This window comes from Meleagris gallopavo, chromosome 21 (assembly GCF_000146605.3).
Source record: "Meleagris gallopavo isolate NT-WF06-2002-E0010 breed Aviagen turkey brand Nicholas breeding stock chromosome 21, Turkey_5.1, whole genome shotgun sequence".
NCBI lineage: Eukaryota > Metazoa > Chordata > Aves > Galliformes > Phasianidae > Meleagris > Meleagris gallopavo.
Genome location: NC_015031.2, coordinates 1,974,321 through 1,998,081, shown reverse-complemented (window position 1 = coordinate 1,998,081; position 23,761 = coordinate 1,974,321). Strand labels below are relative to the sequence as shown.

Here is a 23,761-nt window from a genome sequence, read left to right as displayed (position 1 = left end):
CTTGCTCCTCTTATTTTATTTTACTTTATTTTTAATTTGCTCCTAGAGGTTTGACTGAAAAGCAGCCATAACATTTCTGATACACATTCCTTTAAAGCCAGGGATGGTGGAACTTGAAAACGTGTCAGGGTCACCCAAGAGGAGGTGCTCATGAGAACTAACCCAGGCTTTTCTTCCAGCCCTCCTGGACGTTACCAGATGGGCAGCCTGGAAGCCCTTCAGCAGCAAACCCATTCCCTCTGCTGGCTTTCTGTCCTGCTGCCTATCAGAGGATCCCACTGCTTGAAAACTAGCATCTGAAATGGCTTCATCAGTGAATAAGCAGCACTCTGTGGTCAGCTGAGAGCCAGGCTGCCGTGCTTATGGAAGATGAGGAAGGTGGGTGACTCACATTCAGATGGAAGGTGACCTCAGGGCCAGCCCTCGCTGCACAGTGAAATGTCATCTTGGTGCCGGATGGGCTGAGCAGCTCAGAGTGAGTTTGTGTCCAGCTCCGAGTGCTTGGGTAGAAATCAGATGACATGCAGCTTAAGGCTGAGTTTGTGTTTAATTAGGAGATTATCTCAAATCTGAAATGGAGCCACTTTGAAGTGTGTGAACTGAAGCTAGAGAAAGACTCCCACCAACCCCTGCAAACTGGAAATTTATCAGTTTCACTCTGCATTTATTTGCCGAGGTGCTCAGTTTGGGGTGAGAGCTTGGACTCCTCTTTTCGGGTCCATGTTTTCTCTCTGTCGGCTGCTCCACTCCGTAAGCAGCTCAGCTGTGCTGGAACCGCGCTGCTCCGCTCCCCCAGCAGCACGCCAGGTCCGAGAGGTGTCTGGCTGTAATGAAATGAGCTGACTGGCACTTTAGCGTTCCCCTGTGTAGGAGTGTCTTAGGAGTAAGACACTTAATTATTATTAACGTTCTAATTGGCCTGTGCAAGTGCAGATGTGCGTGGAAGCGCTGCCTGGCTCTCTGTACCGTGTGCATCCCGATCCCACTCCAAACCACGCCGAGCCCTGTGCTTCTGCAGTCCCTATCTGTTAACCTTCAGCTGTTTCCAGAAGCCAAACCACAAACAGACTAAATGTGAAGGGAGGAGAGAAGAAAGTAACTGTAATAAAGAAACATTAACAGGAAAAGTACATCTTGGTAAGGTCTCCAGATAAGAATGTTAAGAATCGTCGTCTCTGAGCATTGTCTGCAGTACAATATGTCCTCCCTATATGCTGGCACAGCTAAAGCATACAGGACATTAGCTCTTAATGGGAAACATTAGGTGTTTAAATCAAGAACATTTTTCCACCACACGAAATTCTGTCAGGTGACTGCTGCAAGCCTTGGTGGAGGCTCTGCTCCCAGAAGTTCCTTCTTTGTTAGAGGCTTGCCACCTAGTGCTGCGCTTCGGTACTGCTCTCCTCGTCCTATTGCCGGCCTCACTGCTGGAAAAGCTGATTTTTAGAATTGCTTATTTGATGTAAGTGGCAGTTACTGCATGCATGGACTGTTCTGCTTTTAGAACAATATTTGCTCTGAGACAAGCAGCAATGCTTGCTGTTCCAGCTGCTTGTGCTGACAAACTGCATCCAAGCGGGGTGGTTGTTGTGATGTCCCTTTACCCCACTTTGCCAGAGAAGAAGCCTAAAAATGGATGGCCATCATTCATAGCAGGGTGCTGCCTTAGCGTGAAACTGCAAATGACAGTCAGTTCTGCAGGGTACAAAGATTTTTTTGATGCGTCCACGATTGTCTGGCAGAGAACAAACGTTATTCTCACAAACTCACACTTTAGAAAAACATAAAAGAAACGGGCAATTTAAAATAGTTTCCTTTGTGCTCAGGCGATCTTTCTGAAAGACATAATCTGACCATTCAACTGTATTTACAGCTGTCCCCTTCTGGTGAGTTATTATAAAAACAGAAGCAAGATCCTTAGCTTCCTGTATCTGCACTTAATTTAGCATTAACATCAAAACCATCCCACTCTTCTACAGTGATTTCTTCCACCTTTCTCCTGCTTAAGAGCAGCATCTCACACCACGAGTTGTTTTGCCAGAAATCAGTAGCACAGCTGTCCTTACGGTGAAGTTCTTGGTGCCACAACCTGACCCTAAGTGATTTTGCTAATGGAGATCTCTGCTTTGGCAGCGCCACTTCCCTATGTTGAGCTTGGGCTGCATGGTGCTGAGTGGCTGCAGCTCCCAGCAGAGCTGGTTGCTGTTCAATACGCTTTGCATCAGTCCAGGCTCTGCTCATCATGTTTATTTGACAGGCAATAACCTTTTTATTGAACCCAGCACATTACACTGATGATCCACCCTTCAGCAAATACGATTGTAATAATCACTTGGTATTTATTTAACAGCCAATTGCTGTCTTTTGGGAAAGAGTCAATTTACATAGTTCCAAATTACAATTAATATGTTTTCTAATGGTTATTTAATAAAGGCAGACATGGAGGAGTTGCGTATTGGTGAGAGGTGAGGACATGAGATGGGACTTCATTCTGCCACTGCCTTGCTTGGTGACCTTGGGCAAATCACTTTGCCGCTACATGCTTTTATTTATTTCCTTGTAAAACTGGTATAATAATAGCCCAGTGCCATGAAGCCTAATTACTGTTTGTGAGGGATTTTGACCTCTCAAGCAAGGAGCTGTGTGAGTTATACTATAGCCAGCCCATTGACCCTGAGTGAAGGAAACGTATGCAGCTGTTTATCTAGAGGAATGTCGAGACAGAAATGCATTTTGGGCCAGTGAAGTATCTTTCATTAAAGAACACCTCCCTCCTACGCGCTCCACCAAATGTCAGAGCTTCCTATTGCTCTGAAGTACAAAGTCTAATTTTCTCTGTATGTATGTATTCAGGAGCCCAGCCAACTCCTGGATATTGGTTTCATTGGCTAATTGATGAGGCGTGGAGGGATTTTCTCTAATGCCGAACTTGGGCCTTCCCCATGTTGTAGCATCAGACTCTGACTCCTTGTCCTGTTTCTTCCCTCCCCCTCTCCTGCTCCTTCTTAGGAAATTTAAAGCACTTCACAGAGAGAAGACTATGTTTGTAATAAGTTACTTTAATTGGATTTTTTTTTTTTTTTGTATTGGTATGCACAGGTTATCTTTAAATGATTTACTGACGTACTGCCAAGCACTGCTCATTTAACCTCCTTCCTTCTCACTTTGTATATGGATTCTTCTAACGATACTGGCAAACAATCTCTTAGAGAACGTGCAACACATTTCTGCAATGAACATCCCAAACAAAAGCTAGGAGACACTGCCATTTTAAAGACTGTGCTCCATCCTACAGGTTGGGGCACTGAAGCTCAAATCTTGCTGGGCACCCCTCACTGTGGGACACTTACCCACCCCTTCCTGGGAGGGTAAAGGGGAATCCAGGGGTTTCTTTTCTGCCTTTTTCTTTCTTTCTTTCTTTCTTTTTTTCCCTGTGATCGTTGAGCCACTCCGACATGAATTTATGTGTGTAATCATCTGTGTTGTAATTGGCAGCCTGGCATATGAGTCACTAACCAAATTAACTGAAGTTTCCTTTGGGGAAAAATGTAATCAGTTACTACACTGAGATACATTGCAAGAAATTAACTCTTACTGTTGGTGGGGGTTTGGAGCTGGCTGGCTGAGGGTTTCCTTCCCCAAACTAAATGGGAGCCAACAGGCGAAGGGGACAAGAACAGAGAAGGGGAAAAAGCCCAGAGGGTGGAAGTATCCAGGAAGTCATTTGCAATATTGTCTACCTGAAAAGTTAAAAAATAAGACCCATCTCGAATCATGAGCTTTTAGTTTTTTTAATTAGTAAGATGGGAAAATAATTTTTTGCTTGTTTAAGGGCTATAAACCTCTGGAGCTCCAGTCTGTGAGTGTTTGCTTGCAATCCAGATTATCAGACATTCACTTTCTGTGCTAAAGAAGGCTGAGATCTTCATGTGATCTCGTGATTCAAGAAGCTGGAGCTTTAAGAAAAAATCCACTATTGCAGAACTAAGACTTAATTGGTCATAGTTAGCATTACAGCACTTGATTGTTTTTCCTCTGTACTGAAATCTATTGAGAGCCCAAATCTAAGCAGCACTGTGTAAATAACTGATCTTTTTTTGTTGTGCTGGATGAATCAAAACACTAAGAAAAGTTTTGTTTCAAATCAAATGAAATATTTTATTTGAGCTGAAATGAAGCCTTCATGTTCAAAGCTCGTTTGCTTAAAAAATATCAGCTACTTTATTTTTGAATAAAATGCCCTGATCTCACTAAGTGTGTTTTTCTACAAGCCTGGTACAGAGTTCTAGTTGAACCTGATCTACAACTGTCTGAAAACAGATGTCTAAAAAGGTCATACTGGCTCCAGTCTAGTGGGTGACTGAGATGGGGAAGACTCATGGCTTTTAAGTGATAATCCCTATATAATATATGTATATTTGGGTCACGGGGGCCCAAATGTACAACCATAGAGATGCCACTATCTTAATTTTGTTCTCTAAGTGTTGATATTGTTTGTTTGTTTGTCTTGCTACTGCCTGAGGACTTTTCCTTGGTGAAATATTGGTAGAAGGTATGTGAACCAGATGTGCAGTAATGCATCGAGAAAGGAGGGAAATGGTACCTGAAGGACCAAGGCAGCTTTCAGAAGGACTTTCTGGGAAGTCTAAGTGCTCTTGCCTGAACTGGTAAGATTTGTAATGTCTTCTGTGTAGGACTGAGCTTGGTCAGTTAGAGAAAAATGGTGCATGGTGCCTGGTGGGAGAGAGCAGAGGCAAGCTGAATAGAATATGATGGGCAAAATCTGCAATTTAGACATGAAAAACCCGCACTGATCAGTGAATGCACTGACACTCCTGGAGGGAAAACCAGGAGGTTAAAAACTCTTGGCCCATTCTTTCTCCCTCTGAAGTCAATCACTCAGTGCAGTGTAGATTGTCAGGATAAATTATGACATCTGCTACATGGCAACCTCTCATTTTAACCTTAAACTGCCTCCACAAAGACTCTCAGAAGAGGGCTGTAGGTGTATATGGTTTTTGTTTCTTTGTTTATTTCTTGCTCGGTGCTCCTGCATAAATATAGCACAAGTGTCTTAGTACCACTGCAATTCTTTGGCACGACTCTGTGGCTTCTGACTACATTAGCATTTCCTTTTTCTTTTATCTCCTTCATTTTTATTTTTCACATATTTATTTTAATAACTAGAACAATCTATTTCTGCAGCTGGAGGAGTGCAAAATTCAATTTATCTCACAGAACACCTAAAATTAATTCACGCAGAAAGGGGGTGGTGGAAGATTTAGGTCCTGACTGCAAGCTTTTGACTGGAGTCATTTGTCATTTTGCTTCACGGATTGGAGCAATGAAGGTTTTATAGTGTAAGCCTTTGGAGTGACAGAGCTGCATGTGATTTCACACTGCTGTGTCAGGATTTCCTTTTGCAGGCCTTCATAAGCAACCTATACAAATTCACATCTGCTTGAGCCTGGTGTGGAGGGGAGCTGGATTGGACACGACCCTTCTGTCTTTGCTACTTAGCATCTGCATTGCTTGTGCTCTGCCAGTGGCTGGAAGTCGGTACAGACACTGTGCACGTGGGATGTTCATGTGAACTTCTCAGTGGTCTGCCTCAGTTCTATAAGATGGTCACTGCTCTGGTATTGCTGCAGAAATCAGAGCAAATCACCTCCTGGAGTTGTGCTTGATGTCGTATGCATTCAGATCTATGATCAGAGGTTGGATAATCCTTTGTAGGAGCTGGATGCTCGCTACCTCCTGCTGGTTGATTGCTCTTTCAGGTGCTACGTAGGACAAAGCAGTGCTGGGGGCAAGAAGCAGTCAGTGGAGTCAGGACTTACTGATGGTAGCAGTGGGCTGGGCGTATCTTCAAGGTATGTGCTATCAGAAAACCTCATGGGCAGAAGCCTTGGAAGACCAGGTAGTAGGGCTGGCTGCCTGCAGAACCTCACCAAAATGCCCTTTCAGTGGAAAGGGTAATGCAGAGAATATGAAGGCTGTGATGTGGGGGTGCTTTAAGGCGGCTGAGGCACTGGGGAGAGCTGTGTGAGCAGGTTCCTGGTCCATCCAGTTACTTTCTACAAGTCCCTGCTTGTCAACACCCCTTTTCCAAGGTTATTTATCTTGCTGTCTTTTGCTGAGTTCTTTTGGATCCAAATGAACTGCATTCATTCACACCTGCCATATAACCCAGCAATACTGTACTGAGTGAGTAGGCTTCACTGCTGAGAGCTGTGTTTCAGTGCAATGCGAATCTATGCTCATCCCTGCTTCTCTCTCAGAGAAAGCAGGGAAGCAAGGCTTTGCAGAGGCAATGGGAGATCCAGAGAGGCTTCAGAGACCCTCTTTCTCCCCATCCTTTCACTAACCTACTGCTCACCTTGGAGCAGTGATGGCAGGGGATGCAGAACAGCAGTTATTTGCTTCATAACATCACAGAACAGCTGAGCTTGGCAGGATCTCTGGGTCCATCCGAAAGAGCTGGGCAGCAGCCAGGAGATGCTCAGGAATGGTCCCTTACTATTACAGCCTCTGTTGTGTTGCAGCTTTCAGCCTCTCCAGCTCTTTCCAGTGTTTGCTTATCAGGATGTGCTGAGGGGAGAGGGACACACCACTTGACCCTGCTGCTTCTATCTCCCAGTTATGTTAGTGTTACACCAGAGCTTTGGAAGGACCTTTGAAATGTATTATAATCAATGTAAGGCAAAAGTGGCAGTTGGTGTGGTATAAATAGTGCATAAATATCCTTCTTGCTGTCTGCATTGAGGTGAGTCTCGTCTCCAGAGCTTCCAGTGTTTTTATTGCTTTTGTTTTTCTTCCCAATACTGAATTGTGAAGAATTACCTGGGCACTTTCTGCATCTTGCCAAAGAAACTCAAAATGGCTTTCAGGGGTTCATTTCAGATGGATTTTCAGTGCCAGTGAAAGAAGAGATGGTCTTTTTAAAGAATGCAATTTATTTTACCCACTTTCATCCTGAATTTATACATGGGCCATTAGCTGCCAGCTGAGTGGTAAACGCATAACTGGTGATGGTACTGCCTACATCTTGGATCCACTTTCTCCCCTCCAAAAGCTTTTCCCTTCTCTCTAGCTATGGTTACGAGCTGGTAAACCTCTCTTAACTCTTTTTCAGAAGCAGAATTAACTTCCTTCTGTTAATGTTACAAGTGCTTCAGGCAAAAGAGCTTTATTCTGTTGCACCTCCTTTGGGATGCCTCCTTTACAGCCTTGAATAGGTTGAATGACAAAGCAGTCATTAAAACAACTGTTTGAAGATCATTTACCAAGAAAGAGTAGTCATGTAGCGAAGTCACTGGGGAAGAGGAAGGCCTAAATTCATATCTCCACTCTTTAGCAGTTTCTTGGCATGGCCCTGGAATGTGCAATCTCTGGTTTTCCTGACCTTCATCTTTTTTGTAGCAACTTATTCCTCTCGAAAAGGCTATCAGTGAGCTGTGCTGGGTGAATAGCAGTGAAAAATGTCGTCCTTTATCTCCCTGAGCTTTAACTCTTTGTTTGTGAAGTAGGACAGAACACTGCTTCCTTGTGCATCGTCAGCCCCTTGTTTAGAGTGGGAGACCTGATCTCATTTGAGAGTGTAAAATATAATACAACTACAAAATGCAAACAGATGTCAAGGCTTTCTAATCTATTGTCCACGGGTCCATGTAATTTCATAGCTAACTAGTGTTGGTAGAGACTGCAATCTCATACTCACCTTTGTAGGTCATGTTTATGTGGAGGTCTCATTGAATTTCTGCACAGGTATGAGGTCTTGAGGAATAACCTGAGCCCATTTTACTTAGCAGTGGAGTAGATTGTGAATAGGTATGCTGTTGAAGCATTTATTGTTTTTCAACTTAAGTCATGGTTTTATATAAATAATATATGTAGCTAGTCAATGCTTGGGAAATGCATTCTTTTCCTTGTGAAATATTTATGGACATCAGTGCCTACTTAGTATCCAGTCAACTTGGAGAAAACAGCTTGAGTAAGAAGGTTTGGTTGCCTTTAATATCTTGAATGGGACAGACTTTCTAGCTGGAAGATACTGCAAATCTGCCATTTTATCTATCAGTTCCCCCTTCCCTCTCCTGGGACTTCAAATGCACAGCACAGAGAATGAAATCCTCTGCTATGCTGGGGGACAGGCTCTGTATGAACAGGACTAAGGCTGCTTTCTTTTGTGCCTCCAAACAGCCTCTTGGAGAAGAAGCAAAGAGTCTATTCAGGTCTGACTCAGTCCTGAGCTGGCCAAGGGCAAACCTGGTAATGAGAATAATTCATTCTACAAGTGAGATCTCTTGGGATTGCCATTTGCAGTCAATCAAAATGATCTGAATAGTTTCTATAACATATTACAATCTCTGAAATAGTGTCACTTTTCATACACAGTGCATTTTATCCATTCAGACACAGTGCATTTTGCCCGTTGTGGAATTCCCATCTGTGACTTCTGCATTTTTCAAGTCTGCAGAATGGAAATGATATGGGACAGCTGGTATAATAATTCCATGGGGCATACATAGTAGTGCTCACCTGAGGGTCTTTCTAGCTTGGTAAGAGGTGGCCTCAGTCTTTACCAATGATATTTCAATCTTTAGATTCACTGTTGGAAATCTTATCCCTTTTGTCACATTCTTTGACCAGAAAAGTCTTTGTATGGGAATGGGATGTCCACTTCTTTGAAGTCTGAATTTTTTTTTCAATAAACCAGCATGCCAGTCTCTGAACATGATTCAGGCACATGAGGTGGGCAAGCACATGGGAGAATTTGGGCTTTTTGTTGGTAGCCATAAAGGAGAGGTGGCCAAAAATCTTCTGTGATGAAGTTCTAGTCCTGAAAAACCCACCCAGATTTGCAGATCTGTTTGAACTGACACAAACCATCTTAATCACTTACCAAGTAATACCATTTTTGTCCAGTTCTGACTCCTGCAGGCTGCAGGGAGACATGCTTTGTGCTGGCTGATGGAAAGGAGCCTTTGTGATGCTCGTTGCAGCTCCCTGCTCTGCTGGCCTATGATGGATGATATTCTTTTCTTTGCTTAATAACCAACCCTCGTGTATCTGTCTGAAACTCACACCATTAAAGTCTTAACTCAGCAATCTAAAATGGTTTGTTTTTTTGTTTTCCTTACCTACATGTCAAAACATAAGCATGAGCTTTACTAATAAATATTTCTATTTTATATGCATATTTTTATGCCATTGTCCCAGTTGTATTTTCAAGGCTAAGGGCTTCAGTATGAGATTCTTCCTGCATGTTTAACAAACAAATACTGAGAAATAAGATATGCTGATGTGGAGATTATTATACATAAATCATTGAAAAATGCTCTTTTTAGAGAAGGGAATCGCAAAAGGAGTCATTGACCTGAATAAAAGAAGCTCAGCCATACTCCAGAGGATTTGCCATTTTGATACACGTTAGTGCTTGCTAACAATTGTAATTTATTAATCCTGTTCTCTCTTCTTTTCCTCTCTCCTTGCACATTCACTTTTTATTGTAAACAAGAATTGTATTTATTTTCTAAGAGTGTAAATTGATCTTGTGGTCACTGATTACCACTAAAAGCTACTTGGTAATCAAAACAATCCCTCAAAAGACCCATAACCAAAATAGGTAGAACAGCTCTCCTCACTGGATCATTCAATTTTAATATTTTGAAGAGAAAAAGCAGCATTTGCATCCTGAAGCAGAGCCAAGGATATTCTGGACTGATTTGTGGGTCGTAACTCTCATGGTCTGTTTGGAAACAGAAGCTCACTGCCTAGCACAAATTGATGGAGCTCTGCTCCTGCAGATGAAATACTGTTAGCTATGCTGATGGATTCCAGGATATAGATTGGTGATAGCCAGGATTTTTCCTCCTCTCTGGAAAACCAAGATGCCTTGTTTGATTTTAAGTGGCAGTTGAACACTTGGAAACTTCTCCTCATGCAGAGAAACTGGAACTGGAGTCCAGACAGCACAGCGAGGTTGCTGTGTGTTACTGCTTATTACATCTCTCTTATATCTGCAGTACAGAAGTTTTACTTACAGAGCTGTCAGGTCTCTGATTCTATCCTCAGCATCCCAAAGCTTCCATCCACGTTCAGTATTAGCCAGATGTATTCAAATGCATGTACTCACAGATGTTCATGCCTACCTGCACAACAGATGTGATTATTTTTCCTATTACCTCTGCTTTCCAAATGAGGATGCAGTAGTTGAGTGTTTTATATCCCAGCAACCAGAACTAAATTCTGCAAGAAATTTATAAATAATCCAGGGCTAGGTAATCTTATCAGTAAATATCCAGTTCTAATTTGTAATCACCAGGTGTCTGTCAGAAGCACAAGTTTTCTCTCTCCCAGTACTTCCCAGTTACTGCTAACATTCCCTGGCTTTGCTTCAAACCGAGCTGGAGTCTCAGCACCATGTTTTCTTTCATTTAACAAATGTTGACTTTTTAATAAGATCTGTTTCTTCCTTTGTCAATATACTCGGAATTTGTCTAAGGAGTCCTTTTGTACATCGTCCCTGTGGTATGTTGTAAACACACTGGCAGAAGCAATAGAGTACTTAAACCATCCTTACTCCTCAAGTTTCCCCTTCAGCTGCAGCTGTTCTGTTTCTGAAGGTGGATTGCAGTGTGCCTGTAGCTGCGTTCAAGTTTTAAATCTTACTGAGATGCAGAAGGTGCTGTGCAGAGCTGAGCTCTTGCAAAGTCTGGAAATGATTTTTTTTTCCTTTTTTTCCCCCTCAGTTATATTGGTAAGATGAGGTGCCTGTTTGCTAGAATGCCTTTTTCCTTTTCCTCTGCAGTTTGTCTTTTTTGTGGAAAAATACTGTTGGGGAAAAAAGATATGCAATAAGTCATTGTGCAGAGAGAAATAACGAAAAAATATACAATATATTTGAGTGATACATTTTGGGAAATTCTTAGCTTGGACACACAAATATCTGGCTTTCTAAATAAGTTCCTGTATTCTTAGCATTTATTGAATCAGCAGTGTACCCATCTGTTATGTAACGCTAGCAGCTGGTCACCCTTCTCTGTGATGTACGGTTTCCTTTTCTTCTTGTAGAAGTGATAGAATAATGCTATTATTCTTCAGCACCTTTCAGTTAATGTTCCCTTAGGTTGTCATCCAGCTCCCAGTTACTTACATGTAAATACAGATGGGTTCAGTTCCTAATTTAGAAGAAGAATTAGCTTTGAGCAAAGCATTAATTTATACTGATGGATTAGAAAAGAGCTTCTTTTCCAAATGAAATCTGTTGGACTGGTTAAAGAAACAACTGTCAGCGTTGCTCCTCCTATGTGCCCCAGTAATTTCAGTAAATGGGTTCTAATAATTGGTCTCAGGAAAAGAGAGGAATTGACAAGCCTGGGTTTCACTATCTTCCTCTCCATCACAGTACGTCTCTGCTCATCTGATAGCTGCAGAGCTGTGGCAAAAAGATCTGTGCAAAGATCTACACGGGTCCTGTCAGGTTATCTCAGAGAGTAGGAATGGAAAAACAAGGCGTTAAAGAACAGCTGTATGCAGAAGGCAAAATGTGAGATCACTGGCACTGCCAGTGTGGTCTCCTGCCATGATTCCTTAAATAATTATCTATTGTATGTATATATATGCTTTTTTCTGTTGACAAAACACAAGTTTTGGGGGAGATATCAAAGAATTTGAGGTCTGATCTGCAGTCTTGAGGTCAATAGAAAGTATTTCTCATCGTGTATATCTTGGCCATGCTTTCTGAAATGGCTGTGGTGGAAAACCTGAAGCCAGGCAGATGTTAAACATCTGGTATGAAACCAAGGACTCTCTTCTACAGAATGCTGAGTAAAGCTGGCCAGAAAGTGAAACATCTGTTTTAGGAAAAATGTGAAATTTTTAGAATTTTTGTCTGATCAAAATAAAAATAAGACCTCTTGCTATAGAGAGAGCAAGTGAACAGAAAGAGCTTCGGCTTGGAGTACAGCAAAGCCCACTTCTGAGGGAAACCAGGGTTCAATCTATGGTCTACAACATCTCTTTGGCTAGGATCAATGCAAAATTGCTCCAGTGGATTGGTTTTGACTCAATGAAATCCCATTCCTTGGGGCAGAGGAGAGACTATGCTCCACAACCCAGACATTAGGGCATTCGTAAGGTCTGTGGGAAGACTATGTTAAATCCTTGCCCTGCTTTATTTGGAGTCATCTCAATCTTTCCTGTATCACACAGTATAAATCCACATCACCAGGGAACGTGTTAACCACTGAGCTTCTGGCTGTGCTAGGATCTTTTCCCAATCAGATTTTGACCATCAGTCTTTAGTCAGACTGGAAGATTCTTCCCAGAAAGCATTTTGTTGAAACTGATGTTTCCCACAAAGATTTTTCAGTTCAGAGAGACCAGCATTTTCTGTCCAAAAAAAAAAAAAAAATTGCTGGAAAATTCCTGACTAGCACCAGGGCTGAGCACTGTTGAGGTCAATTGACTGCTTGCATCCTTTCTAATGTTTATATCTTTTTATTTCAAAAGAGTTAGAGAGCTGCTCTTCTGGGCAGGAAATTGCAAAAAGGCCAAGGGCTGCATTTAAATAGTGCATTCAACTGTAACTTGCACTGAGTGCAAATTTGAAATAATCTTTATATAGAAGTTGTTGTCTCTACCTACTGAACATGTTGAACCTCCCAGATGCCCAATCTGCCTGCTTTTCACAAAACAGAACATTTCTTTCCTAAGTACCAGAGCCAATACTGTAAAAAAGAGGTCTGGAAAAAGAAACTTTAGTAATATAGCTCATAAGTTCAGCCCAAAGGGACTTTCACTGAAGCCAAACTTGGAATGTATAAGTTAAAAAGGGAGGGGAAGGAGAGATAAGGGGATCAGAGAGTTCTAAACAACTCTTGCATGAGCAGAAGGACAAAGAATGCTAAACAAAGATTTTATTGGCATTAGAAATGTGATGATTACAGGCAGCATGTAGTTGGGGCAGCTTTCTTACTTGGCACATTGCTGCTCGTATTCTACCGCTGCTGTTGGTCTCTTGAAGGATTCTCAGCCAAATAACTTTTCCCTTTCTGCTCCTATTTCCCTTGCAGTAAAATGGTGTCAGTGACGTTTTTGTTGCCTTTGTAAAGTACTTGGAGATCTGGGGACAAAAGAGATATTTAATGTTGTTATTCAGTAAGGGATACAACTGTAAAACTGAAGTTTGAAATCATCCCTACCCCTTCCTATGCTTCTTTCCTCTTATAGAAGGATTTTTAAAATTATTATTTCTTTTTCTGTTGGGAAAAACCTAGTGATTGCAAACTGATGAATTTAGAAGTCTCCTCCTACAGTCTTGACTTCTGAGCCAAGTCTCAAACCTTCCCGTGGCTTTGTTGTTGGGTGCAGGTTATGTGCTCTGAGAAGCTGTATTTGGAAAGCAACGTACAAGTGGCAGATGGTGGTAATCCTCCAGGTGTCCCACTCCAAAATGTGTTGGGCTAGATGCAAAGCTGGGTCGGAGGCAAGCCATTGGTGCTGACCTAAGAGCAAGCATCTTTACCCAGCTGGAGCTCCAGTGCACCCAGCACTGACCTGCTGCTGGCCACAGTTTATCCTGTCTCTGACTATCTGTTAAATCCACGTAGCATAAAGCCCCAGACTGGTCAGCCATGGGGTGACTCTTACACTGCTATGTCCTTCAGGTTATCATTGCTTGTGCTTTCTTATGTGGTCTCAGCACTTAACTATCTCAACATGCAGTGACTGTCCTCAGAAGCTTCTAGGCACAAAATTGTGCTTATTATTATTATTATTATTATTATTATGTTTTGCTCATCAGTACAACAGGACTGAAGTAAAGATTCTGTGCGTTAAATAGAAATCATATCATATTTTTTAAAAAGTTGCAATGTTGTAATTTCCTGTACACAATTCTGCATTCAGGTCACAATAAAAACCATCTTAATGTCTTTTAGCCCTTATCACCTATTGCATGGGCCTTACAGGCAATCAACAATACAGTCAAAGCAGCTGTATGTAGTGACTTTGTTCTGCCATTTGATTCCTGAAAAGATTTTTCATGACCAAGATAAAGATTGGAACAACTGACTATTCAAGAAATCTCGTTATAGAATGAGATCTATACTCCAGTCCCACAGTTTATTGTCCACATGGATATCCAGCTGAGAAATTCAGCATTGCTTTATCAGCAAAGTTACAAATATTTATGAAGGAACAGAAGTCAAATGGGAAGGATTGTCTAATCCAAGCTATGTATGCTTATAACTGCCCTGAGCATGAAAACAACTGCTTTTTCTCAATTTTTCTTGCTTTATGGGTGGTCTGCAGTGTTATCCATAAATAATCTTTTTTTCCCTTTTTTTACTTTGTACAGGATAGAGAGGATAATAACCGTACCAGCTTCACCAACCCATGGAGAGAACAGCTGAAGAGAGCCTGTGAAATTGCTATGATGAATAGCAGAAGAAGGGAAGATTTCTTGCAGTGAGAAAGATCTGAGCAGCACTTCAGGCTGGAAGGCAAAGTGAGAAAAACCTTTTTTGGATGTAGCTAGGTACTTTCCTTGGATCATATTAGAAGTGTGTTATTAGAGAATAAGAAACCAAGAGGATTTCCCTTCTCCATGCTAGAGAAAAACAAAGAAAAACAAAATGTATTGGGAAACTTATCTAACTTAGGAAAGGCAAACTGAAATGTTATCCCAAAGAAAGAGCTTGAAGTCAATCAAAGAAAAGAAATAATAAAAAAAAAGCAGTCTGTAATTTTTAATATGGACACAGCAATGAGAATTTTGCCTTACAAAATCAATTGCAATTTCTGAAATAGTTCCTCTCTAGGTATATCATAGTATCTTGCATTCCAACCAGTGTTCTAGCCTGATATGCTAGGCACTGTCCACTCTGCCAGCACTGCAGGCTGTTATCAATTCCAGATTCAGTCTCCTCAAGACTCACCAAAGCAAACAAACAACAGCAACAAAAACAGTTCAAAATAGTTCAGTCTTCTGACCAATTATGCACCAGACTAGGGCTACAGATTCAATACACAGCAGTCTTTCCTAAATTCAGAGCCACTAAGAACTTCTTTTTCTTCCAGAGATGTATGATCATAGTTCATTAGATTCAAAGGAGCTACATGAAACTGTTGCATATAAAACTGTCTCAAATTCTTCCTTAGGAACACTGACACAAAAAATAGTATGTATCTTTCTGTTCAAAGTATGTCTTGCCAAGGAGAGGCAAGACCTGAAACTAGTATTGCTATTTCAAACATGTCAGCATCACTGTTGTTGTTTGGGCTTCATCTCTATGTACAGTAATGGTTACAAATGGTGGCTGGGTGCTTCTTGGGAGCTTAGGAAGCAGTGACCTGGAAATCTCTGCTCCAGAGGCAAGATTGAGCTGTTCTGTCAAAGGCATTGATCACATCTATAGCATCCAGGCCTCCATAGTGCCTTTAATATCTATAAACACGGGATATGTAAGCTGATTGACCCTTTTAGCTCCAGATGCCATTGGTAGGAAGGCTTGCTAGGCTTTAATCTACGACTGGTCAGACAAAACACATACCTCGTAAAGACCTCAGGCTGGTTGGACTGTATTTGCTACCAGCAGCAGACTAAAGCTCAGCAAACTATTAACAGAAGTTCAGTCCGACAGTTCAGCAGTCAAGGCCTGACATGTGTTGAGATGTTCTTTCCTGATCTATAGCTGTCACTGGTGTGAGTTTACAGTACTGGCCCCCTTCTCCATTTCCCTAATGACAGCTGTAAGCCTCCTATATCAACAAGGTGGCTTAAACCATGACATGATTGGCTTTGCCCATCTCTCTGTACACTTAACAAACTCCTCCTTCTCAAAGTGTTTTGGCAGCTCACATGCAGTATGGCATGATATTGAATCTATTGCTGGCTTAGTGATGAACAGATGTCAGGGAAAAATGGTAACAGGAGAAAGGCTGAAAAAACTATTTTCCTATGAGGGCTTTCCACCTAGCAGAGGCATTAATAAAATGCAAGAGAGTCTTTCTTCAGGTTTTTCAATGCAGATAAAGTTTGGTGGTTAGGTCATTCTTGAACTGAATTTCCCTAAGGCAACAAATATAAGAAGTTATTCTTTCACTGCAGCGTTGGTGGAGCTTGAGTAGAGGAGAGCTGGATCAAACTTGGACAAGCATTTAGGTACATGCACAATATTGCAACTCTCTCTGAGGAGGGCCTAGAATTCTGGCTAAATATATTATTAAAAATTGTATTTGTATATCATTTACCAAAATAATTATATATTTCAGAAGATATTTGAATTTTTAAAAGTAGTTCTTGGATTTCCAGGTGCTTTCCCTCACCATGGAGTGGAGTGCTTTTAATTTTCATTACTGGAAATACTGGCTCTTCAATCAGATGCTTTTTTAAGTAGTATCCTTTGAGTTTTTGCATTATGTTCCTCTTTGGGCACTTATGTGATTTTATAAAGGCACTGATCAGCCGTAGATTGCTTTGAAGTTGCTGACAGTTTGAATAGTTGGCACCTCAGGAGAAGCTGAGAAGTTTGGTGCATCAGCTCATGTCCCTATGTTTTAAAACCTTTGGATTGATGGCCTTTGCATTGACTGACTTTGAGACAGGTGAAGTTGATAAAAGTGAAGGAGTATAAAAAAGCTAAGTGCAGCAGAGGATTAAAAAAGGAGGGAAGATAACGAGAAGAGAGATCGTGGCCTAGATTAAAAGGCAGAATTTCATTGGGATGTTTTCCTTATGTCAAGACTTCCTTTTTATTGCCCTTTTTTCTTTATACAGAGTTGCTCTGAAAAGGCTGCATCCTGACTCTCCCACATCCCTGTATTTTATCTTGGTCAATGATGTACAACCTTGTAAAAAGTAAGTTAAATATTTCTGTGGTTAAATGTCACCTGGCTTGGTGGACACAGAAGGCTCACGTATAGAGCTGGCAGGAGTAAGTCACTTCATAAGTTGCAGTCCCTGCTGCTCCCCCTCGTCTAGACTTGTTCTCATCCTAAACCTAGCAAGGTCCTGTCACTGAATTCACTTAAAACCTGAAATGGAGACTTCCTGCTATAGCATCCTGTACTTGCATTCTGCAAACATCAACTCTGTACTGGGACTGTGTTCCCTGGCTGCAGTTGCTTATTCTCAGACTCCTCTGAGACTTAATAGTGTTTCACATTTAATTTTGGAGGTCTGCACGATCCTACTGCTCAGATCTTGTAAGGTAAACAGGGTCAGACCTGGTTAGTTATTGGATGGGGTCACCTCCAAGGAAAACACAGGTGCTGGCCTGCAGGAAGTGTGATGGTGATTCAGAGGCGGCTCCGATCCCTCCGTGCCTCTCGTGTGCCAGAGTGCAGCACTGGCAGGGATGACTTCTTCCAAAGGTCAGGGCAGGATGGAAAACCGCTGCCTCTTTATTTTGTTTACAGGGGCATGAGTGAAAGTTCCTACCCTAGAAATGGGGCACATCTGACGTGGTTAAAAAGTCAGCAGATCTCTACTTCTTTACAACTGGGAACAGACCCTCTGAAAAGATGACACCTATGGTATTCCAGGAGGCCCTTTGTCCTTACTGCACAAAAACCCAATTCTCTTATAGCCCTTCTACCGACAGAGAGTCAGTTCTGCTCTACAAGCAAGGAATGTTCCTTTTGTCACACTTTCACATGGTAGATTGGCTTAGAATGGAATTCTCTCCTCACTAAGTTAGAATGTTTGCACTCTAGTTATTTTGGGTCAAAATTCCTTTGAGCTTAGAACTTCAGTTTCCTAATAGCACTGAATGAGAGTTGTTCTTATAACAGGTACATTTCTACCTCTTTGGACTCAGTCACATATCTTACACCTGGCTCAAAATTTCAGTTCTCTAAATGACGCTGCAGCTCATCCTGCTCGAAAACTAGACAGTGATCTCATGGACATCAAAGTTACTCCTTCGAAACAACATCTTTCTCTGTACCTTTTATAATAAAATGCCTTAAGGTGAAATCTATCTTTAGAATAGATTTTGCCTCATAAGAATAGAGAACTCTTTTTTTCAGAAGAATTATTGTTGTTCTCAATTGTATTACTATGGTCTGCTGACCAGGAATGTATTGTGTCTTTATTTGGGACTGAACTGAATGCATGCTTCATTATAATGTTGAGGCACTTTTCATCACAGATTTACTGATGTCTGTAGTCTCAACAGAGTGAAACAGAGCTAAGTATTTTCTAGAATGAAGTCAAGTGAATGCAAAGCATATGCTTAATGGAGTGCCTGCTTAAATGGCGTCCCAAAAGAAGGATAGATTTCTCATCCTTAAGCATTTTGCATTAAATCATATGGGATAAAATTCAACATTCATTTCAATGAATCAGTCAACTCAGTATGACTTAGCTCTTTGCTGATCAACCACTGATGGTGCTTTCCATTCAGACCTGCTCTGGGATGCTCCATTTCATTGGCAGCTTGTTTTGGCTAGTCCTGGAGTACTTTAAATATACTTTTGCCAATTGCAGTTGTAATTGTCACTTGGGTTTTGAGGGGAGAAGCGAGGAGCAAGTACAATTTCTAGATTTTTGTGGGTTTTGGCATCTTCATGACAGTTTTACTGAGCTTGCACATATTATGCTCTTGCTGACATTTCCTCCTTTTGAAGTCATTAAAACCAATTTCATATTTATAAATAAAATGTCCTAATGCATCTAGTATTTGATGAGGTCTGGCTGCTGCCTGCTTTTCTTTTTAATGTTTACACCAGGTGCCTCTTGCTATCAAGGAACCAAGCAATGAATAAATTTAACAGATATTTCTTTTAATTAGCCCCCAAAGAGCCAGCAATGAAAAACACTATCAGAAACATTTACTGCTATAGAAAATACAAGACTTCTTCTCAAAGCCACTACACAGAACTACAGAGCAGCAGTAAAATCATCACTTGGATGCAGACATAGATTGTTTACATAGGGATCTTGCATGAAGCATGCATTTATTAGTATTAACTTCTAAGCATGCAAACACTTCCACACATGCATCTGAGTAGAGCTATTGAAGCCAGTGGGATAGCTCTGCTGCCTAGCATTAGGCACATGCACTAAAGTTTGTGGGATTAAGGCTCCATTTATGTATATCCCTAAGAGCTTTACCTTCTCTCAGGAGTGGGGAGGAAAACTTCTGTTCCAGATTGGTGTAATTACTGTAACATACAATACTGGCAAACCAGATCCTCTGAAAGTCTGCAACATTTCAAAGTACATTAAGATACAGGCTAAAGGCTGACAGCTCCTTATTCTGACTCACAACTTGCCCCCTCTGCTTTTGATTCTGCATTCAGAACTGCCACATGAGTGTCACAGCTGCAATCAATATGCATTTATGTAGCACCTTTCTTTTTTTTTTGAAGTTTTCTAAACACTTTACAGGCAGCTCTTTTATTTCCACAGATCTCAAAGTTTTCAAAATCTAACTATTGTTATCCTTTTTTTTGAGAGAGAAATGGGTGTGTTTCAAGGGAAGTGACTGGTCCAGGAACAATTGCTTTCAAGTGAGATAAATCAGATTTTTCCTGTGGAAATTTGCTCAAAAAGATCTCCAGTGACTCTCTGGGAAAACACAGAATTTTTATTTCCATGTTGCAATTGGTCTTGCACGATCCCGTCTATATCAGCTAATAACCCTTGTGTGTGACAACAGTCAGCCTAGAAAACCTCTGAACCACATACACAGTAATCATCTCCACTGCACGGCTGGGCTATCACGAAGAAAATACAAGGACTTCAGAGTTGTTTGTTGTAGACAGTAGATTATGGGGCTTAAATTCTGCACTGAATCCATCTCACAGGTCAATTTTATACGAGGCCTTAGGGGAGACTGAAATTACATCCAGGGTTCCGTTATTTGTGCCTGGTTTGTCTGGCTTGCAGTTGAATTTTCCCCAAGATGTACAGATAATGCAGCTGACTGTGTGTCCATGCAGCTCTACATTTGAAAGAAGCCCCAAGCTTAGAGCAATGGGCAATGGAGAGCAAACACATCCCATACATGTTCCTGTACTCCCCTGCTCTGATACACCTGGCATTAGTGAACCCTCTGGGATAGCAGCTGATGCACTGCTACCAGTCTGGCTGTGCCACAGTCTCTGGCACATTCAGTGGGATCCATAATGTAGGATCACAATCCCTAGGTAATGGAGTGTTCTGTCAGGATCATCCCATTGCATTGATCCAATCTCTGAAATGACTGGATGGGGAAATGAGTGCTCTCTTCTCTCCCCCAGCTCTATAGGAGTTCCTTAATTAAAGACTTACAGAAATGTTCTCTGCCAGCAAAATATTTCTCATGACATTGTTATGGGAAATGTCTTTAAAGTGGCAGTCAATTCTTCTTTGAAGTCATTAACAACTAAAAACGAATGCAGGAACTGGTGTGAGAGGGCTGGAAATATGAGAAGATTTAAAGTGTATCTCTTACATGTACTCCAGCAGAGAGAAGGGAAGAGATCCAATTGCTTCCTTACCCTTGGAATTTCTCTGTTGGTTTTAATCGTGTGATGCCCTAATGACAAACTCCACACACACTCTGGGGTATGTTCTCAACTTAATCCATGGGGATACATGTCTGTAATACTCATTAATGTCAAGAAGCGTTAGGAGGAACATAAATCTTTGCTCACTAAGATGTGAATCTAGACTCTGATGTACACCATACTACATCAGCTGCTGACTGAAGAAAAAGAGGAATTCCAGCACCTAAAAAGTCTACTTTAGAGTTCCTAGACTAAACAATCGATCTGGCCAAAAAAATCAGGGGTGAAATTTCTACTCCACACTTTGGTTCAAAAACACCAGCTGCAATAGAGAAAGATGCATACCCGATGGGCAGCCCTGGCTCACACAGGAAGTCCATAAAATCCCTATGAATCCCCACGCAGCTAGACAAATTCTTTAGGTCCAAGAGAAACCTCAAAAAGCAGATAAACAATGCGTATCTGAGTAAATCTTCAGTGCCATACAGCTGGGGAAAATATCACACTACACACATACATAAAGAGAAATTCTGATGCCAAAAAATTGGAACTACTCTATAACAGACTTCTGATTTGTGATTTCTTTGGCACTGAGCCTAACACAAAATCACTGTGATTTCCAACTACAAATATTTTTGGAACCACCAGACTTGCTCCCATGTGTACGTTAAATGAAATGAATGTTCAAAACCCATAATAAAACCCCAGAGGGAAGTCTCCGATCAGAATATTAACATTAATCTTAGGAAGTCACTAGGAACCATTCAAGCTATAATAATAAATTGCAATAAAGAAGGAATATAAGGGCTTTTTTCTATCTGTCCGTTAAGCAGGTGTTACTGTGAATGCTCTAATCTACACAGCGCAGAAGTGAAGTGGTTGCCCTTAAATTTTCCAGTTGTGTAAAATAAATAAATGACATTACCATAATATGTACAACAATCCCTCTTATACCAGCTTAAGTGTAGTTCGGGGAATACTGCCGATACCGAGATAACGTAATGCAGCTATGCATGACAAGGCTGGAAAGTTTTCAAAAGCAATCCTTCTATCAACAGCAGGACTGTGAGCTCACTTCAGATTGATGGAGAGAGCCACTGCCAGTCACCTTGCCTGTGACCCAGTCCCTTGTCATTGAGCCTGGGCAGTCAGAGGTGTCAGGACTTGGTGCTATCACATCGTTCCTGTATGAGAGTAAGTGGCTGACCTGCACCATGCCTCCTATACCTCAAAGGTGAGGACCTTTGAACGTGTCTGGATCCAGCCTGCAGTGCCTAAGCTCTGGAATCTAAAATGGCAGTACAGTACATTAACAATAGTGGCTCCATTTTGAAAACTGATGATATTTTTCAAAAGCAGCTTCCTTTGACTTGCTGCAGTCAATCAGGATGGCTCAGCATTATTATTTAGATAATGTGGGTATATGTGCTCAGTCTTTAAATGTTGAGTTTAAAAATGCTTTGGCCACAGTCTCCAGCACTTCATTAAAACTAAGGATCATCGTGCACAATATTTGTAGTGTTTAGCAAGAAGAGAATCAAATCAAACCAAACCTGCCCTTTATTTTGACTGTTTTTATTTTTTTGAGTTTGGAGTCTTTAAGTAGTCACATGAAAACTTTCTCGTTGCCATTAGATAGACTCAGCCAGGACTAGCACACTGTATTACTGGAAAAGACAGAGTATTTTCACAGATAGGTGGGAAACAAGGTGTAGAGGAAGTCTTAATTCAGAGGTTGCTTTCTGGTTCAGGCACTGACTCCAAATGGCAAACCCATTTCTCTTATCACATAGATCATTCATATCACACCTGGTCATTCCACGGTGACTGCTGTCTTTCTGACACAGCTCAGATTCCAGGAGGTGTGGGGAACTCCCACAGCACAGCCTCTGCAAGTATCTGCAGCTCAGCAGCTACAGCAAGCCATTGGAAGCAGATCCACGTTGAACGACACCACTGAATCCATTGGGATTCACCCAGTATTCACTAAGAAATAGACAGGTTATATCTCCTGAAATCTAAAGCACCAAGACACTCCAGGATAATTTCTGATCACATTTATGATGCAATTCACCAAGAATTGTACAAACAGTGATCTTACCGTGTTTAGTATGTTCCTATTATGAATTTCTTGTGTGCAGCCTGACAGAATAACAAAATCATCATTCCAGGTATGAATAGTGCTCTATTAATAATCTACTAAGTCGTCTGCAATAGCAGTGAGTGACAGACACTTCAGCTGACTCTTGGAAAATGAATTGATATCAACTGTGAAATTGGACCCCAAGTATGGAGACATACAATAGGGCATGGCTGTGAGAGATTAGCTGGGGGCCATGTGGTTTCCCACTCTGCTCCACCCCCCCTTTTGAAGCAAACATGCCCCAGCACCCTGCATTTGTTTCAGATCCACATGGGCACGGCTGGGGAGAGCGCTGCGTTGGGCCAATAGGAATTTTGTTCTCTCCTAACAAACAACTGATCTGTTAATGTCTCCTGACCTGGCTTCGTGGAAAACACTCACGCAGGCAGAAGCTCCTATGAACAGATGCTCGTCTTCATCCTACAAATAAGTGGCTGTTTTTTCTCTTCACCACTCCGCTTTTATCTCTCATCTCTCCTATTTGACACATCTCTCCTGCTGACTGCTGGTGGGGCGAGCCTGTGATTTGTTCCAAGCAAACACATGTGCACAGTTTCCTCCATTGTGTGGTCTCATGCTATGAACTTACCTGTGGGTGTTTACTTTGGTGGCATGACCTGGTATTTTGTAGCGCTGTATCTTTTTTCTCCTTCCTTGATATTTTTTCCCCTCAGCCACGATAACTCTTCGTCAGAAGCTGCTTGCATTTCTGCTTTGATCATATAGAACGTAGCATATAGCCTCGGGTAACACAGTGCTGCTTAACACAGATGAAATAGCTACAAACCCTCTTAGAAGTAGGGTTTAAAAAGGGATACCAGTGAAATCAGATCTCTCTAGCTGGACAGCAGTCTGATAGGAGAACAAGGGCTGTTGTGGTATTTGGCAGCCAGACAGTCTTTATTGTTATTAGATGAAACAAAGCCTGTGATCTTTAGTCCTTGACCTTAACTGCAGCAGCACACTCTTAATCAGACCTTAATTTAACACCTAACATGGTCACAGAAAGGATCAGACATGGGCTGCTGGTTTAATTACATGTAGCTGATATCATCCAAACCAATTTAACCTCATTGCTGTGAGTTGGGCACTGAATGGGAATCACCCTTTAGA

At 41.5% G+C, this 23,761-nt stretch overlaps 2 long non-coding RNA genes across 2 annotated transcripts in view; one reads left to right on the top strand and one right to left on the bottom strand.

The window, feature by feature from the left end:
• Positions 1-19,118, top strand: part of LOC104913859 — a 25,498-nt gene extending 6,380 nt beyond the window's left edge. The window contains exons 2-4 of the long non-coding RNA XR_795674.3: positions 180-378; positions 14,366-14,515; positions 16,787-19,118. This is a non-coding gene — a long non-coding RNA (uncharacterized LOC104913859). The remainder of the gene's footprint in view (positions 1-179; positions 379-14,365; positions 14,516-16,786) is intronic.
• LOC104913860 lies at positions 12,901-23,761 on the bottom strand. Its single transcript, XR_795675.3, has 3 exons — positions 23,238-23,761; positions 19,127-19,216; positions 12,901-13,129 (listed from the first exon to the last, which is right to left on the bottom strand). It is a non-coding gene; the product is annotated as an uncharacterized LOC104913860 (long non-coding RNA).